Raw genomic sequence first — 18,134 nt, forward strand, 5'->3', positions numbered from 1 at the left:
GAGGAGGGACCTTGCCTTGTGGCAGACAGTAAAGTAACATTGGCCTGTGTCAAGAAAATCAAGTAACATGCTGGAGGGAAAAAACCACCATAGCTCTGCGCTAAATATGTTTACGGTTTGGCTGAACATTCACTTGGATATAGTAAATACAAAAGAGACATTTCTTGCCTTCTCTATTTTCTTCCAGTTGGTATTATTTTCTAAAAAATTCTGTATCTTCCACATGGAGGTCATCTGCTGGTACAAGCCGGATTGCACCATCTGAGGCAAATTATGTGACTGGCATCCATCTTTCACACCTTAATAAAAAACAGACCAAAGTTGATTCAAGTCAGAGAGGAGAGCAAAGCGAAATCCCTACTCTCTCATACTCCGTAGCACCAAAGTTCACATTTCTTCAGACATAGGACTTCTAGTCAGTCTATGATTTTAGGGCTGTGAGGAGCCATCTTGTGGATGGAAACGCTGCATTGCAGAGACACCAACCAGCAGCTGAGAGCATGAGAGCTTGGGTTCAACCAAGGCCTCCAAGCCCAGTCAGCTTCCGCCACAGAACACTCTTTAGTAAATACCAGGGACTATTACTTGAAACAAGCCACATCAAAATAAATAAATAACTAAATAAATAGTAAGAAGAAACTAACCCAGTTCTTTGGAAGATGAAAACCATCATGGAAGTCAGTCACTTGATTTGTTTCAATTACAGATGCCTCACCAGGGGAGGAGAGGGGTGGCCATCTGGACTAATACACATTTTGCCTTTAACAGGAATGAATAGTACAAGCTGACCAGAGGGGTCTGTTTAGTGTAGTTCATTTTCTCTTTGCTTTTTGATAGAATGCTGTGAATTCTAGATGCTCGTGTATGAGTAAAACATTCCTATCATGTCTCGTGCAATTTTACTTTAACAATTGATTCGAATGACCTAAGGGAAAAAGTAGTCATAGGGATTGAAATCTGCCAGAAGAGATGACAAATTGAGTGTAGGGTGAGGTTTCCCAGGACCGGGTCTCAAGATACTCACCAAGGGTGGGGAGGCCGCTCTGCCAACCGTGTATGTGGTGCCACACTGAGGTGACCCGGACTGGCCCAGAGACGCAGAAGTAGGTATATCTGAGGATGGACAGACCCAAACACATTAGAAATAGAATTTTAAAAATTCTTTGAAAAGCAGTTGACTTGCCGTTGATGAAGGAAGGGCTTAATAATAACAATAGTGACCACAATAGTAACTAGAAATAAAACCTTTCATGCGGCTTACGGGCACCCGCCAGTCCCTCTATGCTGCTTGCCTAACCTTCTCTTTGTTTCAGCCAGCTTTCGTCTACTTCTCGGAATGCCCTGACTCTGGGTGTTTGCACATGTTCCTCCTTCTTCGGGGAATGTGGTTCCCCATTTCCGCCACCCTTCCTTCCACCTGACGAGTTCCGACTTCCCCCTTGGCTCCCAGATGAAACAAGTATTCCTCGGGGAGACTTGCCCTGATTCCCTGAGAGGAATTGAGCCTCCCCGACCCCCACCGTCTTATGTTCTCATGACAGCTGATAGCTTCTCATAGCAATCCTGATTATCTTAGTGCTCATTCAGTGCATCTTCTGTAAAACCCTTAATTCTGTGAGGCCAGAACTGTGTCTGTATTCCCAGCTCCCAGCACAGTGCTGGGCTCAAGGGTGTTCAGCAAATACTGTTGAGTGAATTACTATCAAACAAAATAACATCTGGATGGTGTTTTCTGGTGAATAAAATATGTTCACTTCATAGGGAACGGGGGCTAATTTAGTAGCTCCCTGAAACTACCAGAAATCTTTTCTATCCAGCGAATTCGCATTTATCTCAGGATAATCCAGAGCACTGAAGAATGACCTGCGACCCTTATGGAGGTTTACCTTGATATAAGATGAACCTCCACTACTGCATCTCACAGGAGTTAACAGGGGAGGCAGGGGAGAGGCAGGGGAAGGGAAAGCTACGGGAGGACAGACTTTTGAAGCTCCCTGGGCAGGGTGGTGGTCACACAGCCCTGTGTGAGGAAAAGCCCTTCCCAGCTGGACAGACTCCAGGCCCCCTCCACCTTGACACTGACTATCTCTGTGAGGCTGGCACTATGGGGCTCTACTCCTGTGTCCAGTGCAACATGCTCTGTAAACTTTTCTGCCAGCAGAATGCCAAATGAACCCCTCTTTGGCCTGTAGTTTTAATCTGTCTTATGTCTCCTCCCTTTAGAAAAAAACAATTAAGTGTGTCACTGGATTGTGCTTAGCTTTTAAGAAATAGTGAGGTGAAATGTCACTTCTACATTAACGAGGCCAACGAGCTGTTATATAGAAAATTGACTAACTGGCACCCAAGTCATCAAAGCTGTTAATATAGCAAAAACACTAAGTTCCTATCTGCTTGTTGCTCTTTCAAACTTCCACCACCTTTCAAATGGGCCTGAGCTGGGGGAGACCGAGTTGGGAGAGGCGTCAGTCAACCCATTTGTCCCAGACAAGGCTATCATAAGCCAACAGCCCCACCAGCTGACCACTAGCCCGTGAGACCAGCCAGGCCTGGCCCAGACTAGAAGACTGTCCATGTGAGCTCAGTGGACAGAATTGTGAGGTAACAATGGCTGTTGTTTCAAGCCCCTCAATTTTAGGATCGTTTGTCCCCAGCAATTGCCAGCAAGCCCAAGGGCACTTGAGCAGCCTCATCCTGCATATATCGTTCCGGGATAGGTGCGTTAAAATCCCCGAGCAGATGAGAGCTTCTATAATATGGTTCTCATGGAGCAGCTGTGATAGAACATGCTGGAGACCGTTTATGAGGCTACGGGTTCCCCAGCTTCCTGGTAGCATGGTTTGTTGTATGGACATTGGATAGATGTGTCCCAATCAGTACTGAATAATCCAGTTGCTCTTCGCTCTCTCTGGTCAAGTCACATTGGCTTACCCTTTCCTCTCCCAAGACTCAGCCCAAGGGAACCACTTGTGGGCCAACATGGCCACTTCATCATCCCCACCGTAGGTCTGTGGAAAACTATACATCTGTCAAAATCATCTTAGGCCACATTTTAGAAAGATCATCTAGAAATTGTTCAGGGTTTTGATTTCACAATCCCCCAGGGAGGGTGTTATTTTCTGTATAATGACTAGCCGTTGATGTTCCTGGCAGGATGCTGTAATTGAAATTATCGACAAGATTCTGTTGTCTCACTGTAGTGTAAATTCTTGAAAGTCAGGGATTATACCTTACTTATCTTTGAAATCTCCATGCTTAGCATGAACCCTTGCACGTAATAAATTCTTGGTATATTATAAAGGATTAGTAAATAAATCGATGAATCAATGAGCCGTGTTCTTTGGGCAGGCCCAGTGTCATACAGATTCATTGATAGGCCCAAATGGAAGCATGTTGGGTTCTTTTTTGAGCAGCAGATTTCTGCCTTTTGAGCCCTTTGAAACATGAGGGGTGTCCCTGGTTTCTTTCAGCTTATAAGATTTTTGCCTTCTGGCTCACTTTGTTTTGTGGAGTCTTAATTTACATGTAATAAAATCCAATGTAGAATTTTTTAAATTTACTTCGTTACTTCTACAAAAACAAAAATTAATGATTGATGGAAAGTAAGCTGAGAGAAACATCTGAAGACCTCTGGGCATAGGTGAAGGGAAACCTGTGGTTCTTATAAGGAGTCTTGGCTTACGTGTAACTTTTTCCATGAAATCAGTGCTTAACCCCCCACATAAAACAACCAATTGCTATGCTAACTTCTAGCAGCCCAAATTCTGCTGCTTCTGCTCTAGTTTTTAAAAAGTATTTATTGTCTTCAGAAATACCATAATAATGCTTGGCAAATCGTAGGTGCTCAAAAAAATTGTTATTTTATAAATGAATATATCTCCGGCCTTTGTGGTGGGCAGAATTCTAAGATAACCTCCAAGGTTCTCAATTCCTGATAATGATACTCTGTGTAATCACCCCCACTTGAGTGTGGGCAGACCGGTGGATATGATAGGATGTCCCTCCCTACTCTCATGATTAGCTTATGCTCTATGGCAAACTTGAAGGGATTTTACAGGCCCTAAACTAATCAGAAGAGATTATCCTAGGTGGGCCTGACCTAATCAGAAACTATACTCTTTCAACAGCCAGTGAGCTCTCAAGAGAAGTTAAATCCCAGATAAGATTGTGGTCTCAGTGGTACCTTCACTGCAGCCTTGTGAGACCCTGAGTAGGGGACCTACTTAGGCTGTGCCTGGACTCCTGACCCCCAGGAACTCTTAGATAATAAGTGTATGTTCTTTTAAACCTATCAATAATTGCTTTATTTTTTTTTTAAATTGAAGCATAATTAACATACAGTATTAAATTTAGTATTATATTATTATTGATATAAGTAATAGTAATATTATAGTTAATTATATTAATTTCAAGTATATAATATGAATATGACAATGCATTATTCAGTTATCATTATGAGAAGTGTCATGCTGTGTTAAGTGCTACATTTGTAATTTGTTATGTAGCATTCGAGCTCACCAAGTGTTGAAGAGAGGGTCAAGAGATGCCAAGCAACTCATGGGACTTTTCTCCCAGGTAAGAAACCTGTATCCCAGGGTCTCAATCCCCACTCTTTGTGTCCTTTTTCTTCTCTTTGTGTCTTTAATCTGATCTTCACCAGTAGTTATTTTACTTCAACCTGCAAAGAGACCTCCCAAACCAAGAAGTCAGTGGGCTACCAGGCACAGATCCTCCTGAATGTCTGGTGGGCAACTGCAGTATAACCCATTCAAAATGGTATCCACCAGGTGCTACTCCCCACCTGCATCTACCTCCCCAGACCTGTTCTACTCCTCATCTAATATATAAACACACCCAATTTAAAAACCTTTTCTCATAAGCAGAAGTTCTTATAGATGACTGTTAATTCTCACTATTATTAAGGTCACAATAACATTTTTCTAGTAATGGAAACATAAGCTGAGGCACTAAGCTGATGATATTGACAACCTAAATTGCATTATATAGGTAACTTCAAACTCTGCAATTACACTAATAAAATATAAAATTTCTAAAGTGACCAGAAACTTGGAAAGAGCTCACAAATCAGCTCTTTCACTGCTGGATGTTGGTGCTCAGTTATTAATGAAAATTATCTCAAATTGGGTGGTAACACTCACCATGGTTTCAAAAAATCACTATTATATGAAGGGATATTTTTCAATATAAAATGTACTTTGATATAATAAAATAGTACACTGAGGTCACTCTAAGCAGAAACATGTAAAATCAGAGTTTACCTCCTGGGCTTAAGCTCCGTGCCTCTCTGAGAGCAAGACGCTCACATAGTTTGCTCTGCACACTGTCCCCAGCACCTAATACAGTGCCTGGTGCATAATCAGTATTCAGTAAATACCCACTGAATTAACAAATCAGTGTGAGAACTTGATGTAATAGTTAGGGTAGGTCACCAAACTGTGGAAAGAACCAAGATGCCCTTCAATGGACGAATGGATAAGGAAGATGTGGTCCATACACACTATGGAGTATTATGCCTCCATCAGAAAGGATGAATACCCAACTGTTGTATCAACATGGATGGGACTGGAGGAGATTATGCTGAGTGAAATAAGTCGAACAGAGAGAGTCAATTATCATGTGGTTTCACTTACTTGTGGAGCATAAGGAATAACACGGAGGACATTGGGAGATGGAGAGGAGAAGGGAGTTGGGGGGAAATTGGAAGGGGAGGTGAACCATGAGAGACTATGGACTCTGAGAAACAATCTGAGGGTTTTGAAAGGGCGGGGGGTGGGTATTAGGGAGGGCACATATTGCATGGAGCACTGGATGTGGTGCAAAAACAATGAATACTGTTACGCTGAAAAGAAATTAAAAAAAAAAAAGTTAGGGTAGAGTAAGCTCTGTAACAAACAGATGCCCACTGATGCTTATTTGTAACTCCTATAACGATACTGAGTAGGCAGAAAGCCGCTGCAATGTCACCCTGGGGACCTGGACTATTAGAGGTTCCATAACCTTCACCTTGTAGCTTTGATTAATGCCACGGAAGTTGCCTCCCTTCCAACCAGCCAGAGGAGGAGCCGGAGTGTGGAGGAATGCCTCATGAGGTTTATGGGCCAAGCTTGAAGTCAGTGTATATCACTTTTGCTCACGTGCCAGTGGCTAGAACCCAATCACAGGCCACATGTTACTGTAACGGAAGCTGGGACATGAAGTCCAGCCATATGCCCAGGAAGAAGAGAAGGTCATGAATTTTGGTAATCACTCCGGCATGTGTAATGTCCTACACCTTTGAGCAAGCTGGAACCAGACATCAGAAAGCCAAATACCTTTGCCCACATAAAAATATTAGGTGTATACTCTCTCTTGCATTTATATGAACAAAAACATGTCATGTCAAGAGAACGTGTATATAACAAGGAATGAAGTAATTTTTCATATCAATTATGGTATGGCCAGTTAGCCCATCTTCACAATTGACTCTTGCTGCCATCATCAAGACCTTCCTCCCACTCATCTGACGTCCTCCCATCTGCTCTGTCATTGAGTATCCTATTCCACCTCAGCATTAAGACTTACTTCCAGCTTCTTCTCTCTAACTCTGTTGTTTACCCCTTCTTCCAAGACCAGACCCTTAACTTTAAGAGATACAATGGCTAGCGAAATGGTCTTGTTCCAAAGTCTCCTGAGTGCAACTGATTAAACATCTTTCTTCCGTTGAATGTGTATTACTAAAAACAAAACCACTATGTTCCATCCCAGGTTAATAAAGAAAAACAAGCAAAACAACAAAAACTTTTCCTGGCCTTCCTGGAATTCACAGATAAAATCCAAACTCTCTAGTTTAGCCTGAAGGCTATCATCCAAGTGCCTTCCTAGACTGACTCCATCTGTCATTCTATCCTGTAGCTTAAGTTCCTGCCATCAAGTCCTTCTTGTCAAATCCCAGCCCATGTTAGGCTCTATGCCACATCAATTTCTGACCCTGTGCCTTCTTTGTACAAGCTTTGCATCTAAAATTTCTCCCCTTCTCACTTCCTGAGTTATCTTTATTATAAGAAACCAGTTGAAGTATATTACCTCTTCTATGAAACCTTCTTGTGACTTTTTGTGAGTTGGCTAATCTGCCCTCTGTCATCTGCAGTACTTTGCTCAATTTTCTGTAATGGCCCTCACCACATTGGATTGTACCATGGGCTGCCCCCACACAGGTTTTTTTACCCCCATAAGACTGTCAACTCAATTCAGGAATGGTCATGTCTTACCTGATTTGATATCCCGAACATTTACAATAGCTTGTAATATCTCATGGGTGCCCATTTATTTTTTCCAAGGGAATAAAAATTCAAAGTGAGATAAATGTCCATGTAAAGCTTTCTCTTGGGGGTAGAGGACCATACCAAAATTGAGAAAATGGACAGTTTTCTAGAACCTGAATGCATACTTTTTTCTTTATGGTTCTCAAGAAGTCATCATCACCACCATCGTCATCTTCATCCAGCCAGCTTCAGCCCACCCTCCCCACACATGCATACCCCAGTACTCTTGTTGCTTACTTTGCCTCAGGAATTCAGCAACCAGACAACCCAACAGGATTATCTTATTTCTTACGAAGTTCACCAAGTGTTCCAAAACTTCCTGCCAGAGGAACGTATGTTTCATCTCTGGGCCTTTTAGCCAATTTGGTCATGACACAAAGCCACATATGAGTCTCGCTGAGACTCCTCTAAACCAGACGAGGTCAGGATGCCACAGAGCTCAAGAGTAATGTTGCTGTATCATACCAGGACTTGCCCCCAGTGAGCAATAACACTTCTAAACGCTGATTCTCAGCTCTGACTCAGAGGCAAGGGCTCTAATCTGGGGATAGGAGTGAGGGAGACGTGAGGGCTTGTTTTTCACAAACATTTCCTACTTCCTGCGCATCTGATAAGTTGTTCAGTACATGTTCATGTTCAGACTGTCTGATGGTCTGATCTCTGCTTTTCCTTCCCACTTAAGCCCTTGATCTCTTCCCCGTCTATGCAGCCATCAGCCCTTCTGGAAACCCAAGACTCTCCTAACCTAGAAACCATGATTTAAAAACTTTCTAGTGAAACACAGATGATTTTCTTTTAGGAAGCTCTTTTGGGACCATTAAACTACCTTAAGCTTTATTTCCTTTCTAGATGTGATGAAGCATGCATGGGCGCTTTACACATTTTATTTCTAAGCTTAATGTCTTCAGTGTCAAGACTATAATTTACAAAGGAGGAAACCAAGGCTGAAAAGTCTTATTCCCAAGACCACACAGCCAAGGGCTAAGTGAGCCGTTGTGCCCAGAATCCAAAGCCAGTTCCGTAGAACTGGAAACCTTGGCATTCTGCGAAGGGCTCGTGCTATTTTCACATTACCATTTTGCCAGGGATTTTTGATGGGATTCACAGGCTGAGGAAGAGGGCAAGCCTTAGGCATAGGGTCAGGGATACATCAAGGATTTCTTTTGAGAACATTATTAAGTAATAAAAAGCAGTGTTTTGATAATTTGATATGCCACTTTAATAGGGCTCCATCAAAATGCTTGGCTTTGTTTTGCTAATCCCCTACCATCTGAATCATAGGGCACACACAATAACAAAGCTGGAAAGGCCCATTTGGAAATGATTTATTTCAGGCCCTTCCTGCTACTGCTGAGAAGAGCAGAGAAAGGGGTCTGCCAAAGGTCACAAGTGCAGTTAGTGAAGGAGCGGAGACAAGAGCCTGACTTCCTGACACACCCGCTCAGGACTCAAGACTCACACCCTACCCCACGCACAGAACCCTGCCCAGCTCCGTCCACCCACTCTGCGCCTTGAAGTGGTTGGGCAGAAACCATCTCCAGAAACATGTCCTGGGATTCATGCTCCACTAGGCCTTTTTCCCTGATTTAGGCAAGAGTTGATCTTAAAGTCTTAAAAAGGCATAGCCACGTTTAGTTCATCACCTTTACTAATAAAATTAAATTGAAGTTGGGGACATGGTAGAGAGGAATAAAAGAGGAAGCAAACTTAGAAAAATGAAGTGGAATGTAAAACCATCTTTAAAAGTTTAATTAAAAGATCATAAAAAAAGAGTAATAATAAATAAAAAGTATTAAGGATAATGACTATTAAAACATTTTAGAAATGTGAAAATGATTAATAGACAAAATTTCTAAGGGTACAAATATAGTAAGTTATTAAAACCAGAATATTAAAGATTTAAAAAATGCAAAATAGGTACTTGGGTAAATTCTTGAGCTGAAAATCCTGAGCTAAGAACAAACTTGGTCAACATGCTTTAGGCAGAGGGCTAAGGGGTACAGAAATGAATCCCTTTTCTTACGATGTACCAGGAATTCTAGAGGCTTCCAAAATCCAGTGCTGACCGTACCCATGCCCAACTCTGGAAGTCAGTTCTCTGCAGTCAGACCCTGGCTGATTTCCTCTGCTGGAGAGCATTCCCTTATCACCGCAGAAATTGTAGGTGTGTTCTAATGAACCAGATGATGACTGTACGCTATGGCTTTGAGTTACGAAAAGAGTTCTGCTGTGTCAAGTTTCTAATCCTACACTACCTCTTATTACTGTATCTTCCAATGCCCCAGTTGTCTTCTGAACAAAATGGTCATAGTGAGAGTGTCTAGCTCATTGTGGCTGATTGTGAAAACCAAAGGAGATTACTTCAGTAGAACACTTAGTATGATACCTGATCCATAGTCAGGGGCTGGGCATTTTAGCTGTGTACTTGTTTTGGTGGAATGAGTGAGGACAAAGCCCCCCCCCCCAACAGGAGCCCTACATATATTGTGTTCACTCTTATGAATAGCAAGTGCAGTGTTGGACCTATAGTGGGAGTTCAGATATTCACTGTATAAGTTAATGTACTAATCTCTCCATTACTTCTTATTTCCTTTCTCTTCTTTATCTTATTGTAAAAAACACACATTTATTTAGTAATCACTATGTGTCAGACACTTGAAGAATCAACAAATAAGAATACAACAAAGGGTTTTAAGCAGAAGTATGATTTGGTCAGGTGTATTTGAGGTCATTGCAGAGAGCGGGTCAAAAAGCAGCAAACTTGGGTTTAAGCAAGTTTCAGAGATGGTGCTGACCACAGTAATGACCCTGGACATAAGGAAAAGTGAATGAAAAATGGACTCTTGATGGTTTGAGGCTTCAGGATGGAGCTCCAGGCCCGAACTGAATACAAGGAATGAGAGCGCAGAGGTCTCCTCTCTTAACGTACAACTCACTGTCCATGTGATTGATGTACTTTGTGGAGAGCCTTCCATCTCCCCCAGCTTTCGCCTGAACATCCACTGCTCTATTCTTCCTTTGTGTCTGCTACTGGACTTCATATCTTAGCAGATATGAAAAAGTTGTATTATGTTAAGTGAAGTAGAATTGAAAGCTAAAAAGCCCAACACACACAGAGGTTTTTTCAGTTTGTTTTGAAACAAAAAATGAATCACATCTACTATCTCTAAAACAACGACAACACAGAAATAAGGAAAGAAAGACAGAAGGAAGGAAAAATAGTAAAAGGAAGAAAGTGAACCGTACACTTTGAAGTGGGCTTCACACCACAAACCACAGGCAACCTGCCTATTTCTCTTTAAGATGGAATGACCTAGATTAATAAATCAAATACACATTTGATATTTGATGATTACAGTCAGTTAACAAAAAGAGTATTTGCAGAGAAAAAGGGTGAATTCTTCCCCCTGGCATAATAAAAAAAGGGAAATATATATATGAAAAATGAAAAGTATATTAAGACTGTACAGAATTGTTACTATATTTTTCAACTTGTCTTAAACAATTTTTTTTGCTAATTCTAAGAACTTGTTGAAAATCTACACCAAGTTTACTTGTTACTGCAAGCGGACATTTGACAGCTTCTACGATGCCGCTTCTACTCTTCCAAGATAAGAAGTTTCAAGGAAAATGTTCATAAAAGAGCTGCTCTCCTCTTAAAGATATGTAAGTCTGTATCTTCCCCACTGAATTCTTGAGATGTGTCCATGAAATCTCCCAGATTTAAATAGCCAATTCAAAGCCTTTTTTTTTTGAAGGATGAGGGTTATAACTTATAATTTTAATAGATTTTTTATAGTAAACAATTTGGATTCCATTACAGTGTAGGCAATAGTGTATTGATTTTTTAAAAATCCTTATTTTGAATTGTAGTCAGTTAGTGAACATGGGGATCCAATTCAACGCATGTAAACCCATTATAATAAATGCAAGGGAAGATCTCTTCAATGTGCAGACAGCAAGTAACTATTCACTTGTAACCTCACCCTTTGCTAAACTGTTTCTTAAGAAGAAGAGCAAAGACATTTTTGTGCAATCAAAAAAACAGAGTTTATCACTGAAAGAGTCTCACTGGGGGAACTTCTAAAGACTGAATCACAGGAAGAAGAAATTTTGATGATAAGAATGGAAGTGAAACACCAGAAAGAACAGTAAGCAATGGAACTAGCACCAATGTAGAAAAGTCTGTTCAGATACTGACTTAAACAACACAATGACAGTGCCTAATTTGAGGGTATAGAAATGATGTAGCAAATGATATAAAAGAGGAGAGTGAGTGGAATTATGATTTCTAAGATCTTTGTGTTTTTCTGGCAAGAAGGTAAAGATTTAGTTAAAGGTGATTTTTAAGGAAATAGAATAGATGGCTTCCAAATGTCTTGAAGAAAACATTAACCAAAAATATTTTCTTCAATCCAAATAAAAGTAGAATATGCAAAGCAGGATGAATAATAATATAATATTATAAGATGAATAATATTATAATATTATTATAATAATATTATAAGATGAATAAGCAGGATGAATAATAATATAAGCACAAAGTAAGATGATGGAGATGAATTCATATACTTCCATAATCACAGTCAGTGTAAATGAAATAAAATTTTGTTGAAAAAAAGGATGTCGGTTTGTCAGCTACATGATGTTTACAAGAAACACACTTAAAATATGAGGATACAGACTCGTTCAAAGTCCAACTGCAGATTAAGTTACCCCAGTGGCTCCATTAGCATCAGAAAGAAATAGATCCTAAGGCAAAAATAATTGTAAGGGATAAAGAAAGGTCATGATGTGATGATAAATGGATCGATTTATCACAAAGAGACAGTATTTATAAACTTGTATGCATCTAACAGAATAGCTCCAAAATACACAAAACAAGAAGTAGTTTATGAAGCCTAACTGCTTCCGATAGAAAATGATGTACATGAGTCGTTTACCCACATCTTAGAAATCATTTATTCTCAGCGTAAATTTTTATTGCAATACCAGTTGGTATTCAGTCTGTAACACACTCAGTGAACAGGTTATAAAATACAGAATAAGTTCAAAAATTTATTTATGCATCAGGTAGATCAATTGACCTCAGGAAAAACAAGACAAGAACCACCACAGAGGAGCTCTCCTTTGAGCCAGCCTTGTTGCCAGCATCTGCCTCCCTTCTCTCTTGTCCTTGCTGAGGCTCCCCGCAGGTCCAGCCCCACCCACGCTTCCAGGATCAAGTCAGACTTCACGCAGAAAATGCTGAGCCTCTCCGGTCAGCCGGCTCCTACTCTTGCTGCCAGACCTCCCTCCCAAGGCCTGAATATTGGTCCCTGAATCATACTTACAGTAACCAGCGGCTGGACTCAAGAGCAATGCTGGACCTGTGGTCAGTGTACTCCGCCTGTCGGGTGAGGCATAGCTCATTCCTTCAGCTCCTCTCTTCCCTTATCAGTGAACAGTTACCATCATGTCCCTTTGGAATGACACCTGTTGGACAAACAGAGCTAACTTTTTCAGCATTGCAGCAGAGGCAGTGCCCTGGCTTCTGTCCTCTTCCCGTGGGGGTGATACCACTGGAGATAAGAAGAGGTATAAAACTCTCCCAACGCCCAGAGCCTAGAATAGAAGGGACGTAAGTCCAGTACATGGGAAAGAATCTAAAGGGGGCTCATGTCATTGTTGGTCCCAATGTCCAGGTCTGTGAGCACACAGGATTTGGTGGACACCCGATGAAGGCCTTCATGACTCGCTCAGATATTTGTCCCACACTGAACCCCCATAGCTGACCCGACATTTTTGATCCCTATACCATTTTATATTGCTTTTCTTCTTCATCATCCATTGTTTAATTTGTGAGGAATTTTCCTGTTGAAATAGAGAAAGTTGAAGGGAAATACAAAAATGACACTGCTGCTAGACCCACAGATAGCTTTCACAGTTCTTGTATCAGACATCAGGAGGTCACTGTAGATTAACACTGTTTAAAATACAAAAGATAGCTGTGATTATATGCAGTTCGACTTTCCATCTATTGAGAATAAAGCCTCTCCACAGCTGCAATGTGTTGTTTGTGGAGAAACGCTTGCAAATGAAAGCCTGGAACTGTCTCTCTCATCTTGTAATTTAGAAACAAAACCTGAAAATTATATATATCTAAAAATGGATACCAGTTGATTTTTTTTGTAAGTTCAAAAAAAACACATTTCAACCATCAACTTGTGAAAGCAATTGTTGGTTCTAGAATATATAGTTAGACTTCATTTCATTTTAATATATTTTTTGTCCCTAAGTCAAATATGATATAAAGTCATATTAAAATTTATTTGTCCATAAATCATTCCTTTTCATATAGAATTAAGTTAAAAATAAATCAGAGAGTGTATATCACCTGATAAGTGAAAATGTTGTAAAAATTTCCTCTTCAAATAATTACTAGACTATTAAAAATGAAATACTGGTATAATATTTTCTTATGATGGAATACTTAGAGAATACCAAAAAGTAGACAATAATGTAATACATACCCATATTCTCAGCACCTAGCTTAAGAATTCAGAACATAGATCTAAAATATGTCTATAAATTTAAAATAACACTTTAATAAATGTCATGTAAAAATGATAAAATAATTGATAAACTTCTTAAGAGGGTTTGCAAGATTTTACTTTATAAAAGGAGATGGCAAGTCAGAAAACCTTAGTGTTGGGTCTGTAATCAAAGGAGCGAGACTGATACAAAGCAAAGGTCAAGCAAAGCTTTATTTTGCACCAAGCATCAAGAATCAAACTGACCGGCCAGTGCTGTCTCTTGCAAAGAGGCAACCCCTTTCTGCCTTACAGACTAGCTTTTAAGGGCAAAGGCCATGTGGTTGGGCCTGGCCACGCACAGGTGGCCAATGAGATTGTAACACACAGAGAAAGCTGCATAGTCATGCTAGGTCACACATAAGTGACCAACTGAATCACAATTTACCCTATAGTAGATATTTGAACTAGCCTATCACCTTGGTCAGAATTGGCGCCCAAAAGGCACCCAAAGGGCGGGACCCATACTCCTTGATAACTAGGGAGACAGTATGCGCCCCCACTGATTGGATACCTCCACCTGGCCTGACCCACCCTTGTATTTGGGCTTTGTTACCTGGGACTGGTTTCCGGGACTTGTTTTTAAGTAAGTCCCCTGGAGGAAGAGGGGCACGGACAGTTTAAGTTTTACTGTATAAACAACAAAATCACTGTTTAACCAGATGGAGCTGCTCTGGCTAAATAGGCCCTTACACTGAGGAAATGCTGCTTTACGCATTCACTAAAATCATGAGGTGCATTTTACCTGTGGGTGTTGTGACACCAAATTTCCTGGCTGACCCTCTCCAGAGTCACCTAAGAAGCTCAATAAAAAACAAAGAGTAAATGAGTTTTGAATATTTTCTTAAATACCATTTTATATTCTTAAGTCTAGAGTGAAGAACACAAAAAATTTCCTTCCTTTCAACATTCTCTACATTCTGAGCCAGTCTGTGTTGTCAGAACAGAGCCAAAGGCTGGAGGAGAGGTAGTTGGAAGCCATGACCATGTTAGACTCCACATCAGACACATTATGTGCCTTTGTTTCTCTAACTCATATAACCATCCCTTGAAATGTGCATTACTGTGGTGGCCATTTTGCACATGAGGAAACCAAAGGCTGAAGAGATTAGGAGTCTAGCCCAAGGCCAGCAGTGTTGGAACCACTGCTAAGACATACTGGCGTCTGACTCCAAAGTCCATGCTTAGAGACTTCAAGGTTTCAAACAAACAGCAGCACGTGATAGAACATCACAAATGAAAGCACACTGTGTTCACCCCATCAAGGTGAGTATAGTACACCTTTCCTTCTTGGGGGAGGAGGATGGCAGAGTCAAACTCAGGCAGGAGCTCTGAGAACTTGCCAAGCTTTCCTGTCTCATTCTGTCCCTGGTAAACCATGGCAGGGTGGGGAGGGGCACCGACGGGGGTGTGGGGCACCTGACCTCAGCAGCTGCTGATTTCCTCCACTCCTGGGGGTAGAAGGGGGAAGCTCGCTCGCCAAGGCAACTAGTGGCCTAGGAAACACATTAAGAACACACGCGGTCCTGACTGCCGGCTGGCCAGGGCCTTTGCAATCATCAGTGACCAAAACCACCAGTGTGTTTCTGAGATCATTTGCCTGTTTCTTGATCCTCTAACTTCCCTGTGAGCCCACGTGCCCTTCCGACATCATTCCCACTCTCTGTCTGCACTGGGCCTCACCTGTGGAACTCAACACTCTTGTTTAACATTCACTAAACCAATGCAAAATTCAAACTATGCACCTTTGTCACTTTAGGAAGAGAAAAACGGTGAGGTGGAAGAGGCAGAGAAAGGAGCAAGAGGAGCAGCAGAAGGAAGAGAATAATCCAGAGAAGGACATGGTCTCTCCAGACGTCATACTGCTGGTCTGTTAAAGGAAGATGCAGCACCAAGTAAGTTATTATTAAAATTTTCTGGATGTAGAATTTATGAAGAAAGCTGCGGGCTGAGTTCTAAGGGGTATGTGCATACACACACACACACATAGTATATCTTGCCCACAATTCCAAGTATGCAGTTGGATCTTGATTTCTATGGTTCCTTCCAAGTCTATGTGAGCAATCCTACTATAAATTTAAATCAAGCCTCTTTTATTGCTATCGAATTCTGGTTCTAAATCAAGGGTGTGGTAGAAAAAGAATAATAATGATAGTTGTTTGCTTAGCAACCTACAGGTGAAAATCCAACTCATGTCGAATGATATTGAGGATAGCATCATGATTCTAGGAACTTTATTTATGTATTTGGCTTCTGGGTTTTTGTTATGTTTTAATTTTTTTTTTTTTTTTTTTTTTTTTTAGTATGGCTGACACGCAGTGTGACATTGGTTTCAGGTATACAACATAGTGATTCCACTTCTGTGTTACGCTGTGCTCGCCACAAGTGCAGCTGTGGTCCGTACAGGCGATGCTATTGGAATATCAGTCACTGTATTCCCTGAGCTGGGCCTTTCATCCCCATGATGCCTTTCATTCCATAAGAGGAACTGGAATTGGGCGCCTGGGTGGCTCAGTGGGTTAAGCCACTGCCTTCGGCTCAGGTCATGATCTCAGGGTCCTGGGATCGAGTCCCACATCGGGCTCTCTGCTCAGCGGGGAGCCTGCTTCCTCCTCTCTCTCTCTGCCTGCCTCTCTCCCTACCTGTGATCTCTGTCAAATAAATAAATAAAATCTTTAAAAAAAAAAAAAGAGGAACTGGAATTTCTCCCACTCCCCTTCACCCATTTTGCCCATCGTCCCACTCCCCTTCTTCTGGCAGCCATCAGTTTGTTCTCTGTACGTATGGGTCTGATTCTGCTTTTTTGTTTGTTTATTCATTTTTTTTATTCTACATATGAGTGAAAACATTGGCATTTGTCTTTCTTAGTCTGACTTATTTCATTTACCATAATACCCTCTAGGTCCATCCATAATGTTCCACATGGCATGATCTCATCATTTTTTAGGGCTGCATATTATATATATTATACACACATGCACGCACACACACACACACACACACACACACATCACATCACGTCTTTCTTATCTGTTCACCTATCAGAGGACACTTAGGCCGCTTCCACATGTTGGCTATTGTAAATCCTGCTGCAATAAACATAAGGGTGCCTGCCTATATCTTTTCCAGGTGGTGGGTTTTTGTTTTTGTTTTTGGTTAAATGCCCAGTAGTGGAATTATTGGATTGTATGATATTTCTGTTTTTAATACTGTTTTCCACAGTGACTGTACCAATTACATTCCCACCAATAGTGAACAAGAGTTCCTTCTTCCCCGCATCTTCTCTAGTACTTGTTCTATCTTGTCCCTTTGATTTTAACCATTCTGACAGGTGTAAGGTAATATCTTGTGGTTTTGATTTGCATTTTCTTCATCATTAGCAATGTTGAGCATCCTTTCATGTGTCTGTTGGCCATCTGTCTTCTTTGGAAAAGTGTCTATTGAAGTTCTCTGCCCATTTTTTAAATGAGATTATTTTTTGTTGTTGGTATAAGTTCTTTATATATTTTGGGTATTAACCCCCTTATGGGATATATCATTTGCAAATATCCTCTCCCATTCAGTAGGTTGCCTTTTGTTTTGTTGATAGATTCCTTCGTTGTGAGAAAACTTTTTTTTTAAGATTTATCTATTTATTTTAGAGAGAGTGTGTGTGAGTGGGGGGAGGGGCAGAGGGAGAGAATCTCAAGCAGACTCCCCGCTGAGCAGAGCACCCAATTCAGGGCTCAATCTCAGGACCCATGAGATCATGACCTGAGCTGAAACCAAGAGTCAGAGCCTTGACCAGCTGAGCCACCCAGGTGCCCCGGTGTGAAAGCTTTTTATTTTGACATAGTCCCAATAGTTTATTTTTGCTTTTGTTTCCCTTGCCTCAGAAGACATATCTAGAAAAATGTTCCTATGGCCAATGTCAGAGACATTACTACCTGTGCTCTCTTCTAGGATTTTTATGGTTTCAGGTCTTAAATGTAGGTCTTCAATCCATTTTGAGTTTGTTCTTGTGTATGGTGTAAGAAAGTGGTCCAATTTCATACTTTTTGCATGTAGCTGTCCAGTCTTCCCAGCACCATCTATTGAAGATTCTATCTTTTCCCTGTTGTATATTCTTGTTTCCTTTGTCACAGATTAATTTACCACATAAGCATGGGTTTGTTTCTGGCTCTCTGTTCTGTTCCATTGATTTATGTGTCTATGTTTGTGCCTGTTTTGATTACTGTTTTGATTATTGCAGCTTTGCAGA

The 18,134-nt window shown here is 40.9% G+C and overlaps 1 protein-coding gene and 1 long non-coding RNA gene across 2 annotated transcripts in view; one reads left to right on the plus strand and one right to left on the minus strand.

The window, feature by feature from the left end:
- Positions 1-181: 181 nt before the first annotated feature.
- LOC116598234 lies at positions 182-4,622 on the minus strand. The gene is made up of 3 exons (XR_004289007.1): positions 4,519-4,622; positions 1,025-1,113; positions 182-299 (listed from the first exon to the last, which is right to left on the minus strand). It is a non-coding gene; the product is annotated as an uncharacterized LOC116598234 (long non-coding RNA).
- Positions 4,623-14,572: 9,950 nt separating this feature from the next.
- The window catches only part of C9H11orf53 (chromosome 9 C11orf53 homolog), a 245,624-nt gene continuing 242,062 nt past the window's right edge, over positions 14,573-18,134 (plus strand). The window contains 2 exon segments of the mRNA XM_032356730.1: positions 14,573-15,520; positions 15,654-15,789. The gene's annotated coding sequence lies outside the window, so the exon portion shown is untranslated.

This window comes from Mustela erminea, chromosome 9 (assembly GCF_009829155.1).
Source record: "Mustela erminea isolate mMusErm1 chromosome 9, mMusErm1.Pri, whole genome shotgun sequence".
NCBI classification, from domain to species: Eukaryota; Metazoa; Chordata; class Mammalia; order Carnivora; family Mustelidae; genus Mustela; species Mustela erminea.